This window comes from Hemibagrus wyckioides, linkage group LG28, assembly GCF_019097595.1.
Source record: "Hemibagrus wyckioides isolate EC202008001 linkage group LG28, SWU_Hwy_1.0, whole genome shotgun sequence".
Lineage (NCBI taxonomy): Eukaryota > Metazoa > Chordata > Actinopteri > Siluriformes > Bagridae > Hemibagrus > Hemibagrus wyckioides.
The window spans coordinates 20,227,024-20,242,875 of record NC_080737.1 but is presented as its reverse complement, the minus strand read 5'-3'; the positions used below and the strand labels follow the sequence as shown (position 1 = coordinate 20,242,875).

Genomic DNA, 15,852 nt, shown 5'->3' with positions numbered 1-15,852 from the left:
CTCATCCCCCCATCTTCGGTCTAAAGAAAGACAGACAGCATCATAAAGAGAAAGAGAGGCAGAGACAGAAAGAAGGACAGAGAGAGACAGAGGGACAGAGACAGACAGACAGACACAAAGAGAGAGACAGACCAAGAAAACAAGAGAGAGACAGCAAGACAAAGGCAGGGAGACAGAGACATGAATTCTGAGACATATGATCCCTCTTTTCATTTACCCATAATTCCAAGCTCATGTTATTTTCTCCACATATGGTAGAAGGTGGAAGAAGTGACTGGTGTTGAATCATGGTCCTGCTCCTGCTCAGTTAATGGGCGTGTCAGAACACAAACACAACTTATCTTCGCATTTCTATGCTTTTACTGTGTTTTCTGTACAGGTGAGTGTTTACATCTCCTCCTGTTTCTTAGATTTAATAATAACTTACACCGACCAGGCATAAAATTATGACCACATGCCTAATATTGTGTTGGTCTCCGTTTTGCTGCCAAAACAGCCCTGACCCGTCCTGCACTGTGTATTCTGACCCCTTCCTATCAGAACCAGCATTAACTTCTTCAGCAATTTGAGCAACAGTAGCTCGTCTGTTGGATCGGATCACACGGGCCAGCCTTCACTCCCCACGTGCATCAGTGAGCCTTGACCATCCATGACCCTGTCTTCAGTTCACTACTGTTCCTTCCTTGGACCACTTTTGATAGATACTGACCACTGCAGACCAGTAACACCCCACAAGAGCTGCAGTTTTGGAGATGGTCTGATCCAGTGGTCTAGCCTGGTCACGGCTCAGAGTATTATTGCTGATTGGTGTATGTGCCATACTTTTAATGTTTAAATTGTGTTGCAGTAATGAGCCACAGCAGCGCCACAGTTCCCACTCTGAAGCTGATTATTAATAGTGTATTAATCCTCTCATGCCACTGCAACACTCCAACACTTACAGGTTTTATTTTTAAAAGAGTGATATGTCAAAAAGCCGTGATTTGCAGCTGTGCAAGATTTTTATTTTTTTTAAGAAAATGAATCACCTTCTGACCAATCACAATCCAGAACTCAGAACGCAGCAATAACTGGCTGTAATTGTGTAGCTTTTGGTGTATCAGTGACCTGATGTAGCTTTATCACATAGCTGAGGCCTAATTACAGTTCATTAGCCAATCACTGTGTAGGGGTGGGGCACAGGCTTTTATTGTTGAAAAACCTGCCAAATGATTAGCATAAACACTCTTTAAACACTCGTTTCTTTTTGTGTAATCCTAGACTTCATTCCAGGTTTTAAATGATTTTTGCATCACTGCTGGGGCAGGGCACTCAGTGTAGTCCCCATACTTTCATGCACAATCAGCTTCTATTTGCTGCATGTGTGTGTGTGTGTGCCCTTCTGAGTTGTAGGTTATTGGAACACAGCCCACAGTCATTAGCAGGCATTAGTGTTAATCTCGTTAGGAAAATTGAGGGATTTCCTGGTGAAATATTCTTTCTAGTTGTTTTACAAAAGCATTGTGTGTGTGTGTGTGTGTCCCATACTGCGGATTTTTGGATGATCTCACTGCTAGCGAATGAGAGTTGAAAAAGAGAGACAGGGAGAGGAGGTAGGAAAGAGAGAGAGAGAGTGAGATTTTTTTTTTTTGCTTATTCTTTTTTTCCTCTTGCCTCTCTGGTTAGTCAAGGGTGTTGCCATGGAAACGCTAAGGTGCTAGACTCCTGAGGTTGCCGTGACAATAGCGATGATTAGAAATACGCTGAGTGAGCTCTTCATTTTTAACACATGAAAGCCAAGGAGCCTTCCCAATCCACACAACTCTCACTTGCTCACTACAGGATGGATGTGAATTATCCAGTGCGGCAGAAATGCAGTGGAGCACAGACCCATCCTCATCTGGAAAGCTGCATCGCTCCATATAGCACTGTAGCTGGGTTGACTCCCAAATCACAAACTGGACCTCGACACTCCACACACAAACACACACATCAGTTTCCATAGCAACAGGTTCAGTGTCAGTTTAATGACATCAGCACTGGTGTCAGAGTGTGACCTCATGGGTCAGAGGAAGTGACATCAGAAGATAAGCATGAGAGATGCAACAGTGGAGAGAGAGTGATGTGTAATATGAGAGAGGGGGAAGGGATAAAAGTCAAGAATAATGAAAAATAGTTTTATTCAATAGTAAGAGGATGATACAAATAGAAAGAGAGAAGGGGTAGATAGAATGCAAGAGATAAGGAGAGAATGAAAAAAGTGACGGACAGAAAGAGGAAGAGACAAAGAGGAAGAGGATGAAGAAGAAAAGAGAGAGACAGAGGTAGAGAGAGAGAGAGAGAGAGAGAGAGAGACTAAAAGACAGAGAGAGAGAGAGAGAGACAGAGGTAGCAAGAAAGAGAGAGGCAGAGAAAGATTAAGAGACTAAAAGACAGGGAGAGAGAGGGAGGGAGGGAGAGAGAGACTAAAAGACAGGTAGAGAGAGAGAGAGAGAGACTAAAAGACAGGTAGAGAGAAAGAGAGAGGTATGATATGTTGTAAGGACCTTATTCCAAGAAGCTGCTTGTCATTCCTTCCTTTTCTCTGTGTTATCTACACACACACACACACATTTGTGAGTCGAATCCAATCACACTCGCTGCAGTCTGTATCCTTGGCAACAGGGAGAAACTGGGTTCAGTGGGTTCATAAACACAGCAGTGCAGTCGTCTTACACACACACACACACACTCTCACACACACAAACACACACTAAGCTCCAGTTTCACACACTTGGAAGGTGTGTGCGCGCGTGTGTGTGTGTGTGGGCGGGCGGCTGGGTGTAATGGTGTGATTAATGTCCTGGCTTGTTGGAAGTGTGGGTCAGAAGGATGAATCGAAATCTGATTACTCTGAACGTTATTTAACATACAACATCACATGCTAACACAAAATAATGCACGCTAACACACATGCACAAAGTAACACACACATGTTTTCAGCACACTGCAGATAAATGCTCGAATCTGATTGGTCAGAAGGAGTTGGGTGGTTCTGTAGAGCAGTGTGGATCAGACTGTACCCTGAAACACAGGTTTATGTTATTAACACACACACTCTAATACCTTATCGTTGCTATAGCAACTGATCACTGATGCGTGCGTGTGTGTGTGTGTATGCTCCATAAGACACAATAAACATTAAAAAATCACTTATTTAATAAGTAAAATGTAGAACAGGTGAAGTTTTTCATAGGAGACATTTATTTAATATTTATGAACGGAATCTTAGTTGTAATAAATAATAATGTATAAACTCTTAATAATCATTTGGTGTATTATGTGTTATTTCTTACATGTTTATAAACAGTTTATAAACTGATCCACTGATCTGACTGGATGAGAAGCATTCTGCGACGTGTCACTTGAGCAGTCCAGTTCTACATTACTTCGTTACACTCGTTACTACACTCACCACAGGCTGTCCGGCTGTGTGTTACCATGGCAACAACAAACACTTTGCATGAGTCTTTGAGAATGATTTGTGTAGTTAGAGCAAAAATAAGTAGTGTCTGTAATGTTGGAATCTCAATTACTCAATTTGTAATTTCATCCTTATAACAAACACACACACACACTGCTAATAACACACTCACACTACTAATAACACACACACACTGCTAATAACACACTCACACTACTAATAACACACTCACACTGCTAATAACACACACACACTACTAATAACACACACACACTACTAATAACACACACACACTACTAATAACACACACACACTGCTAATAACACACTCACACTGCTAATAACACACTCACACTACTAATAACACACTCACACTGCTAATAACACACACACACTACTAATAACACACACACACTACTAATAACACACACACACTGCTAATAACACACTCACACTGCTAATAACACACACACACTGCTAATAACACACACACACTACTAATAACACACTCACACTACTAATAACACACACACACTACTAATAACACACTCACACTACTAATAATACACACACACTACTAATAACACACACACACTGCTAATAACACACACACACTACTAATAACACACTCACACTACTAATAACACACACACACTACTAATAACACACACACACTGCTAATAACACACTCACACTGCTAATAACACACTCACACTACTAATAACACACTCACACTGCTAATAACACACTCACACTACTAATAACACACTCACACTACTAATAACACACTCACACTACTAATAACACACACACACTACTAATAACACACACACACTGCTAATAACACACACACACTGCTAATAACACACTCACACTACTAATAACACACACACACTGCTAATAACACACTCACACTACTAATAACACACACACTACTAATAACACACACACACTACTAATAACACACACACACTGCTAATAACACACTCACACTACTAATAACACACACACACTACTAATAACACACTCACACTGCTAATAACACACTCACACTACTAATAACACACTCACACTACTAATAACACACTCACAATACTAATAACACACTCACACTACTAATAACACACTCACAATACTAATAACACACTCACACTACTAATAACACACTCACACTGCTAATAACACACTCACACTACTAATAACACACTCACACTACTAATAACACACTCACACTACTAATAACACACTCACACTACTAATAACACACTCACAATACTAATAACACACTCACACTACTAATAACACACACACACTACTAATAACACACACACACTGCTAATAACACACTCACACTACTAATAACACACACACACTACTAATAACACACACACACTGCTAATAACACACTCACACTACTAATAACACACACACACTACTAATAACACACACACACTACTAATAACACACACACACTGCTAATAACACACACACACTACTAATAACACACACACACTACTAATAACACACACACACTGCTAATAACACACTCACACTACTAATAACACACTCACACTACTAATAACACACTCACACTACTAATAACACACACACACTACTAATAACACACTCACACTACTAATAACACACTCACACTACTAATAACACACACACACTACTAATAACACACTCACACTACTAATAACACACTCACAATACTAATAACACACACACACTACTAATAACACACTCACACTGCTAATAACACACTCACACTACTAATAACACACTCACACTACTAATAACACACTCACAATACTAATAACACACTCACACTACTAATAACACACTCACAATACTAATAACACACTCACACTACTAATAACACACTCACACTGCTAATAACACACTCACACTACTAATAACACACTCACACTACTAATAACACACTCACAATACTAATAACACACTCACACTACTAATAACACACTCACACTGCTAATAACACACTCACACTACTAATAACACACTCACACTACTAATAACACACTCACACTACTAATAACACACTCACACTACTAATAACACACTCACAATACTAATAACACACACACACTACTAATAACACACTCACACTGCTAATAACACACTCACACTACTAATAACACACTCACACTACTAATAACACACTCACAATACTAATAACACACTCACACTACTAATAACACACTCACAATACTAATAACACACTCACACTACTAATAACACACTCACACTGCTAATAACACACTCACACTACTAATAACACACTCACACTACTAATAACACACTCACAATACTAATAACACACTCACACTACTAATAACACACTCACACTGCTAATAACACACTCACACTACTAATAACACACTCACACTACTAATAACACACTCACACTACTAATAACACACTCACACTACTAATAACACACTCACAATACTAATAACACACTCACACTACTAATAACACACACACACTACTAATAACACACACACACTGCTAATAACACACTCACACTACTAATAACACACACACACTACTAATAACACACACACACTGCTAATAACACACTCACACTACTAATAACACACTCACACTACTAATAACACACACACACTACTAATAACACACACACACTGCTAATAACACACTCACACTACTAATAACACACACACACTACTAATAACACACACACACTGCTAATAACACACTCACACTACTAATAACACACTCACACTACTAATAACACACACACACTACTAATAACACACACACACTGCTAATAACACACTCACACTACTAATAACACACTCACACTACTAATAACACACACACACTACTAATAACACACACACACTGCTAATAACACACTCACACTACTAATAACACACACACACTACTAATAACACACACACACTGCTAATAACACACTCACACTACTAATAACACACTCACAATACTAATAACACACTCACACTACTAATAACACACTCACACTGCTAATAACACACACACACTACTAATAACACACACACACTGCTAATAACACACTCACACTACTAATAACACACACACAGTGCTAATAACACACACACACTGCTAATAACACACTCACACTACTAATAACACACACACACTACTAATAACACACACACACTGCTAATAACACACTCACACTACTAATAACACACACACAGTGCTAATAACACACTCACACTGCTAATAACACACTCACACTACTAATAACACACACACACTGCTAATAACACACTCACACTGCTAATAACACACACACACTGCTAATAACACACTCACACTACTAATAACACACACACACTACTAATAACACACACACACTACTAATAACACACACACAGTGCTAATAACACACTCACACTACTAATAACACACTCACACTACTAATAACACACTCACACTACTAATAACACACACACACTACTAATAACACACTCACACTACTAATAACACACTCACACTACTAATAACACACACACACTACTAATAACACACACACACTACTAATAACACACACACACTGCTAATAACACACTCACACTACTAATAACACACACACAGTGCTAATAACACACTCACACTGCTAATAACACACTCACACTACTAATAACACACACACACTGCTAATAACACACACACACTGCTAATAACACACTCACACTGCTAATAACACACACACACTGCTAATAACACACTCACACTACTAATAACACACACACACTACTAATAACACACACACACTGCTAATAACACACTCACACTACTAATAACACACACACACTACTAATAACACACACACACTACTAATAACACACACACAGTGCTAATAACACACTCACACTGCTAATAACACACTCACACTACTAATAACACACTCACACTGCTAATAACACACTCACACTACTAATAACACACTCACACTACTAATAACACACACACACTACTAATAACACACACACACTACTAATAACACACACACACTGCTAATAACACACTCACACTACTAATAACACACACACAGTGCTAATAACACACTCACACTGCTAATAACACACTCACACTACTAATAACACACACACACTGCTAATAACACACACACACTGCTAATAACACACTCACACTGCTAATAACACACTCACACTGCTAATAACACACTCACACTACTAATAACACACACACAGTGCTAATAACACACTCACACTGCTAATAACACACTCACACTACTAATAACACACACACACTGCTAATAACACACACACACTACTAATAACACACACACACTGCTAATAACACACTCACACTACTAATAACACACTCACACTACTAATAACACACACACACTGCTAATAACACACTCACACTACTAATAACACACACACACTACTAATAACACACTCACACTACTAATAACACACACACACTGCTAATAACACACTCACACTACTAATAACACACACACACTGCTAATAACACACTCACACTACTAATAACACACTCACACTGCTAATAACACACTCACACTACTAATAACACATTCTGTTATTCTTATTATTATTATTATTATTAGGGATGCACAATATTTATCGGACAGATAAATTATCGGCCGATATTTTTATTGCTCCGATAAATAAATTAAATCCGATAACTAGATCCGATGAAGTATGCTTGCTGGTAAATCAATCAATCAGTCTGATTTATCTGAGATTCATCCGCTTTCCGAGTGCACGTGACTGCAGCTTTAAACTGTGTGGCGGTCATTAGGTCATAGTCTGTGAACATGTCTTCGCCGGTCTGGAAGTTTTTCTCTGTGGCAGCGGAGGACAGTGCCATTGCTATTTGCAACGCATATACACTACACTGCTAGGACTCTCATGTCTTACTACTAGGGCTGTCAATCGATTAAAATATTTAATCGCGATTGATCGCATGATTGTCATGAGTTAACTCGCGATTAATCACAACTTAATCGCACATTTTTATCCATTCTAAATGTACCTTAAATTAATACTTTAGTTTTTAATACTCTAATCAACATGGGTGTGGACAAATATTGAAATGTATGTTGTTATTATTAGTGAAACCATATTCAACATAGAGCATGAAGACTAGACATGTTTCAGAGTTCATAGATATTTTTCTTGTTCATGTTTATTAAACATATGAAAAGAAGAACATAGAAAACAATGACTTCTTCCTTTGCACTGAGCGATTTACTGACACAAACCTGTTAACATTTTCAGATCACTTCTTCTAAACATGCAAAGTGTACATTTATTACTGAAACCACCTTAAATATAGAGCATAAAGAACATGTTTTCAAATAACTTGTTCATGACTATTGAAGAAAAGAACAGAACACAGGTTCACATTACATCTCTGCTGAAAACAATCTAGTGTTGTCTGCCTTTGGCGAGGGGCAGGAGAGGGGCAGGAGAGCTCTCTGTATCAGCTGTATGTTTCACCATCAAGTGATATTTTAAACTCGAGGTGCTGTGGTGAGAACTTCATTCACATCCACAATAAATGCAGACTTTTGTCTCGTCAACAGAACCATCAGACATTGTTTTATATATAAAGAAGACGTTTTTATTCCTCAATTTCGGTTTGCTGCTGCATCTTCCATTTCACAAACTAGGGGCAAGGCCAAGGGTCAAACAGAAAATGTGCGCTCCGTTAATCGCGCGTTAATAAAATTAGTGCCGTTAAAATGAATTTGCGTTAACGCATTATTAACGCGTTAATTTTGACAGCCCTACTTACTACACTTACCACTTTACAGTTCTGCTCCACCCTGTACATTCTGCTGTAATATAGTGTTTTTTCACTGTGTAATATAATTTATGTACACATTGTCCACTTCATAGATTACACCTAGTTTTTATTTATCTATCTGTCTATTTATATACATTTATATATACTATATTTATACATACTATATACTATCTGTATATACACTGTATATTATCTCTGTTACTGTTGTACATACATTGTACATAATGCACACATTTTTGCACAATTATAATTACACCTGTCACTTTATCTGCTGTAAATACTACTTGCACTTACCTCTCTATACACACTCTAACATAGCCTTATTTATTTATCAATGTAGATATTTACATATTTATCTGCACTTGTTTATTTACATAATTTCTTCTATTTGCACTTCCGGTAGATGCTAAACAGCATTTCGTTGCTATGTACCTGCACTTTGCAATGACAATAAAGTTGTATCTATCTATCTATATTCAGCAAGATTCTGAGAGGAAGTAAAAAGGCGTCAGGTTTTAACACAACAAATCTTATATCTCACTTGAAGGGTCGTCATCACAGCGAAGCTGTATTAAAAGAATATGAAGCAGCCGCGGCAGCAGCAGCTACTAGTGCTAGGCCTAAAACACGGAGCATGTGGCTTAAGGTCTATATACCTTCCTCATCCTCATGCACTAAAAAGGTTGAATAGATGCATTTCTTTGTTATGCTTGAAATACTTAAAAATTAATTTTATTGTTAATGAGTTGTTAATTGCAGATAAACCATAGTTCTGTCATAGTTCTGTTAAATCCTTTCTGTTCTTATTGTAGTGCTTTCACAAAAAATAATCTGAAAAATCAGGACTGATGTTTGCTATTACAGTTAGGCCAGTTTCATCAGTGCATCTTAGATTTTTTATTCTCCTGGCTGCACAAACTGCAGATTATATGAAAATTCTAATATAAAAATATGAACCTATTGGTTATCGGTATTGGAATCGGCCATGAGAAGGACTTAATTATCGGTATCGGTTTAAATTTTTCATATCGTTCATCCCTAATTATTATTATTATTATTATTATTATTATTATTATTATGGTTTTGTGCCTCACCTGTAAGCTTGATGCTTGGACTGGATTTCTTTTTGTCCCTTTTTAAAGACATGATACATACGAGCTGAAGGAATAAGTGTAAAAGAATCTGGTGTAAAAAACAGAAGTGTGACCTGAAGCCTGAGATGGATTTCAGCTTCACTCCATAATTTCTCACTCATCTGAACACAGAATCTGTCTAGGCGTTAAATATCACAGAATAATAACCATGAGCCAAGGGACACGGTTTGATCAGTTTGATAACTGATCTGTGTAACTGGAGTTTGTGTGATCAGTTTGATAACTGATCTGTGTAACTGGAGTTTGTGTGTGTGTGTGTGTGTGTAAACACAACCTGTGCTGAGTCACCAGTGTGTGTTTACTGAAATCGTAGAAGTCGGCACTTTTGCTCTCTCACCCATCTTTCATCCTCCCACCACCACATCTCCATTAAATGATGATGCCATTTTCCCATGATGCACTTGTGCTTTGAACTCATTGTTCTTCCAGCTCTGTGGTTGGATGTTGATGATGATGTCTGAAAGCTTGGCGTTTGAAGTACAAAAGTGTTTGTTTTTTAATTCTTAGTAGGATAGAAATTTGTAAACTGTGACACAGCACCACATCAATCTGCTGCAGATACCTGACCCTCAGGTGACGTGTGTGTGTGGATGGAGAAGTGAAAGGCAGCAGTAGTGCTACGGGTGTGTTCATTACATCAACCGCTCAATAACTTTAACATAAACTTTTCAGCTTTGTTTGTGTTTGGAGTTATATTTAGCTTGGTTGTCAGTAACTCACTCATGTAGGTGTGATAATATAAATATGGTGCTGTAAATCCCCAGCTTTCAGTTCATAGTGTAGTTCAGTTTTTAGCTACATAAAAGAGGTTATAGTGTTTTATTGTTAGAGTGTGTTACATCCCGTTATCTATAGTCGAAATAGTTAATATATAATGTTAAAAAAAGAAAAAAAAGTGAATAAGACTGAGTATCTCCTCATCATGGCACCTGTTAGTGGGTGGGATATATTAAGCAGCAAGTAAACATTTTATCCTCACAGTTGATGTTAGAAGCAGGAAAAATGGACAAGTGTAAGGATTTGAGTGAGTTTGACCAAAAGGACCAAATTGTGATGCTAGACCACTGGATCAGAGCATCTCCAAAACTGCAGCTCTTGTGGGGTGTTCCCGGTCTGCAGTGGTCAGTATCTATCAAAAGTGGTCCAAGGAAGGAACAGTGGTGAACTGGAGACAGGGTCATGGATGGTCAAGGCTTATTGATGCACGTGGGGAGTGAAGGCTGACCCGTGTGATCCGATCCAACAGACGAGCTACTGTTGATCAAACTGCTGAAGAAGTTAATGCTGGTTCTGATAGAAAGGGGTCAGAATACACAGTGCAGGACGGGTCAGGGCTGTTTTGGCAGCAAAAGGAGGACCAACACAATATTAGGCAGGTCATAATGTTATGCCTGATCGATGTAATGTCAAATGGTGCTTTAATTTAGTGAGAATTGTGTTTTCATTTTGAACACCTTGCCCTTCTGTCAGGTAGAGAAGTGATGATTATAGAACTCCATATGTGTGTTATTAAAAGTGTATTAATCTTATTGTGCAGCTGGAATGGAAGTAACAGACATTTCTGCAGTCTGATGAATTAAACACTTACAATGACTGATGAAACCACACACACACACACACACACACACACACAGACTCCAATGCTCAGTAATTGCTTTAATAGCGAACCAGCATTAATTAGGATTGTTGCTATGAGTGATAGTTGAGAAGGAATGTGAGAATCATCAGAGGAGAGAGAGAGAATGAGAGAGAGAGAGAGAGAAAGAGAGAGAGAGAGAGACAGAATGAATGAGAGAGAGAGAGAGAGAATAAGAGAGAGAGAATGAGTGAGAGAGAGAGATAGAATAAATGAGAGAGAGAGAGAGAGTCATGCACATTTTTCATCTTTTTCTTTTACATTTTCTTTAATGAGTAAAACAGCACTGCTGTCATTTTGGGTCCTTGTGCATGATTCCAAATATCATACAAATAGATGGAGAAAGAAAAGCCAGAGATAATGAGGGACAGATAGAGGGAGATGACGAAGGAAGAAAGAAAGTTAGGAAATGACAGATAAAAATATAACAGAATAAAACTATATATATATATATATATATATATATATATATATATATATATATATATATATATATATTATGGATGCAACAATACAGTTCCACTGTTCAGGGTTTTTGATCACAGTTTTTGGGCCGGTTCTGATGGCCCAGACTGCCTACGTTTTTTGTTTGTTTGTTTGTTTTCTCCTTCTTACATGTTTAATAAACGCTAAACAGTACAGTTAATGACATTTTTTATTCCAAAACTAATTCTTTATTTTACTTATAAGCAAAAAGCTTTTTATACACATTTCAGTCTGTAGTGTCAGCAAGGCTCTGTGCTTTAGCTGACATATTTTTGTGTGTTTCATAGAAGTAGGGAATTACCTCGGTGCAGAAAAAATGTGCATGAGGGTAATTTGTAATGCGGATAAGGTGATGATAGCCTACATCGCTAACTACCGGAAACGGCTGCAAATCTCTGGTAATGACCACACAACTGCTCTTGTCTCTCTGAATCAGTTAGGTATGTGTGATGGAAGGCATTAGTGAGGGACTGTTGCATGTTGTTGTTACCTGCTCGGCTGTCCCGCGTCCAGACAGTGATACAGCTGGGTAATGGAGCTGCAGACGTGCCGTCATGTTGAATGTGTGTCTGTTTGAGTAGGCGACACCAGTTAAACAGTGTTTATTTATTTATTTATTTATTTATTTATTACCATTTTCTCTTCTCCATACTCCACACTGGAACTGAAATGTTCCCACACCACACATTAAATAAAGATGGTGGTGCTTCCTCGTTTTGCCATGTTGAATGTATGAATTCAGCGTAATTCTCCCAACTTTAGCATATATTGATGAGATTTTTACTCGCAGGAGGTCTTTATCTGTCTGTGAGTCATGTGGACTCGGGCACACACAGAGAGTCCATTCAGAGAGAAATATCATGTTCTGAAACTACCATGCAAAACCGAAAATATTGCACTTCACATGCGTGTACTGAACCACGGATGATGTCGCTTCAGTATCATACTGAGAATGTTGGCATCCCTAAAATATATACATATATATACATATACATCAAAAGAGAGAGAGAGAGAGAGAGAGAGCAGATACTCTCCATCACAGAAAGACTTCCTCAGAGAAGTGAAAACAGATGGAGTGATGTAAAGAGACCCCCCCCCCCCCCGGTGTTCAGCAGTGTGTCTTACGTTTTACTTCACTCTGATATTGAACAAATCAAGTCCTGTCTCTAAGCCTAAACATACAGCATTATTGTCTGAAGGTTATAAAAGCCATACAATCACTCATTTATCATCTCTCCCTCTCTCTCTCTCTCTCTCTCTCTCTCAGTTGTGTTTAGGTCAGATTTGTTCTCAGGTTTATTTGTACAGCGTTATTAAATTCACAAAAGGTAATTCAGTCTGCTTTATATGCGCTTGGATAATAAGCACACCAGACAAATAAAAGGTAAATAAATAAAAATAAACTTGTTTAAAAGAAATGATGTAGAACTATAAAGGAATAAAGAAGAGGCCAAGAATAAGAGAAGGGAGTGCAGAGCGTAACATTTAAACAAAACCACATGGGAACGGAAATGTTTTCATAAAGGCTTCTAAAAGTTTTGGCTCCCTTCCATGGTCACAGTGATGAAATTCGATGCTGAAATTTTCCTCTCTGCAGCAGTACTGAGAAAAGACTTGAACAGTGTGCAGGGGTTTCCCAGATTACAAAGAAACTTCATGCTGATTTAATATCACAGCCCTGCTTTAAACTGAGAGAGAGATAGAGCAGTAATAATAATCATAATCATGGCTTCAATCCACTCAAAATTCTAAAATTAAAACTAACTTTGTAGTTAAAACTTTCAGACATAAACTTCAAGTCTTGTGGGTTGTCATCTGAACCGCAAACCAAATTTCAAGCTTCAGCCTTAAACTTTTAAAGTTAAAACAACATTAATCTTTAGCTCAACCTTAATCCTTCAACTTCAGTCTTAATCCATGAATCAATAGTTTTTTTTAAATCAACATTCAAAACTTCTAACAATACAAAATACAAAATACTGATCTTTTCAGATTAACTTTACAGTACAATTATTCAGTTTTTAACACTGAACCAAACTACAACTTTATATTTAAACTAATTTAAAATTAAGCTGCATCCTTAAAATTCCTTAAAATTCTAGCCTTAAATCATAACTTCTTAATCTTTTCTTTAAGAATGAACTTATTTTTATTGACTGTTTTTGAACAAATATAATTCACATCAATATTTTTGCCCATGTTGAACCGAAGCTCATAATCATTCTCTCAAGCTGTTTCTGAATCGAGGTTTAAGCTATAATTGTTTAACCTGACTTATTAATGTGTTTTATTTGCGTTTTAAAGTTAATTTGTTAGGAATTTTACATCATTACTGTGTTTATTATGTTATTATAAAAAGATAAAAACACACTGAGAAATGTGTTCTATAACAAAGCTAACTAGCTAATTATCATATGACCTCACTGACTGTGCCGTATGCTAACTCTCTCTCTCTCTGTGTGTGTGTGTGTGTGTGTGTGTTTGTGTGATAGATATCTGTAGCCCTCTGTATTGCAGCAGAGTGTAGTCTAGTCAAAGACCAGTAAAACACTTAGACATTTAATAATTGACATGCTACAGACTGGGGGTGTAAAACTGTGTGTGTGTGTGTGTGTGTGTGTGTGGAATGGGTGTGTGACATGTGGTCCTGACAGCTGGTAAGGCCAGGATTAGGAAACCCCCTTCCTCAATATGTGTTCTGGAGTGGTGTGTGTGTGTGTGTTTGTGTGTGTGAGGCTTTGGGGGGGTCAGTGCTAGTGTGTTTGTGCTGACCCTGATATGGCCTTCTGTGTTTAGGGAGAGGCTGTGACACACTCACACACACACACACACACACTTATACACACTTAATGCAATGGTCAGATTGTTGTCTCTCTCTTCCTCTCTTCTTTCTTTTGTTGCAATGACCTCTGTTCTTGACCTTTGGCCTCTATTACCATTCACACACATGACAGTGGTTATTGACACATTATGGGTGCTTCATGTGTGTGTGTGTGTGTGTGTGTCCAAGACTATTTTTCTAGACATCTGTGGCAAATACTCAGTTAACTCATGAAACAAACCAATTTCCATCTCATCAGTGTGGTGATAATGGAAGTGGGTGGGGTTAGCAGGTGTAGGGGCAGGCCTGCTAAATGATTGACAGGTTAATAGACAGCTTCAGAATGTCATATTGGATCAGAGTCAAAATGTAAATGTCACACGGGGACACACATTAATACAAACTAGGGTGTTCTGTGTGTGTGTGTGTGTGTGTGTGTTGATCCTAGGGGACAGAAGCAAAGTGGGCAC

General features: G+C 38.0%; 1 protein-coding gene across 2 annotated transcripts in view; it reads left to right on the top strand.

Moving 5' to 3' along the window:
• The window catches only part of LOC131348482 (neuronal migration protein doublecortin-like), a 31,786-nt gene that overhangs the window by 12,816 nt on the left and 3,118 nt on the right, over positions 1–15,852 (top strand). The window lies entirely within an intron of this gene.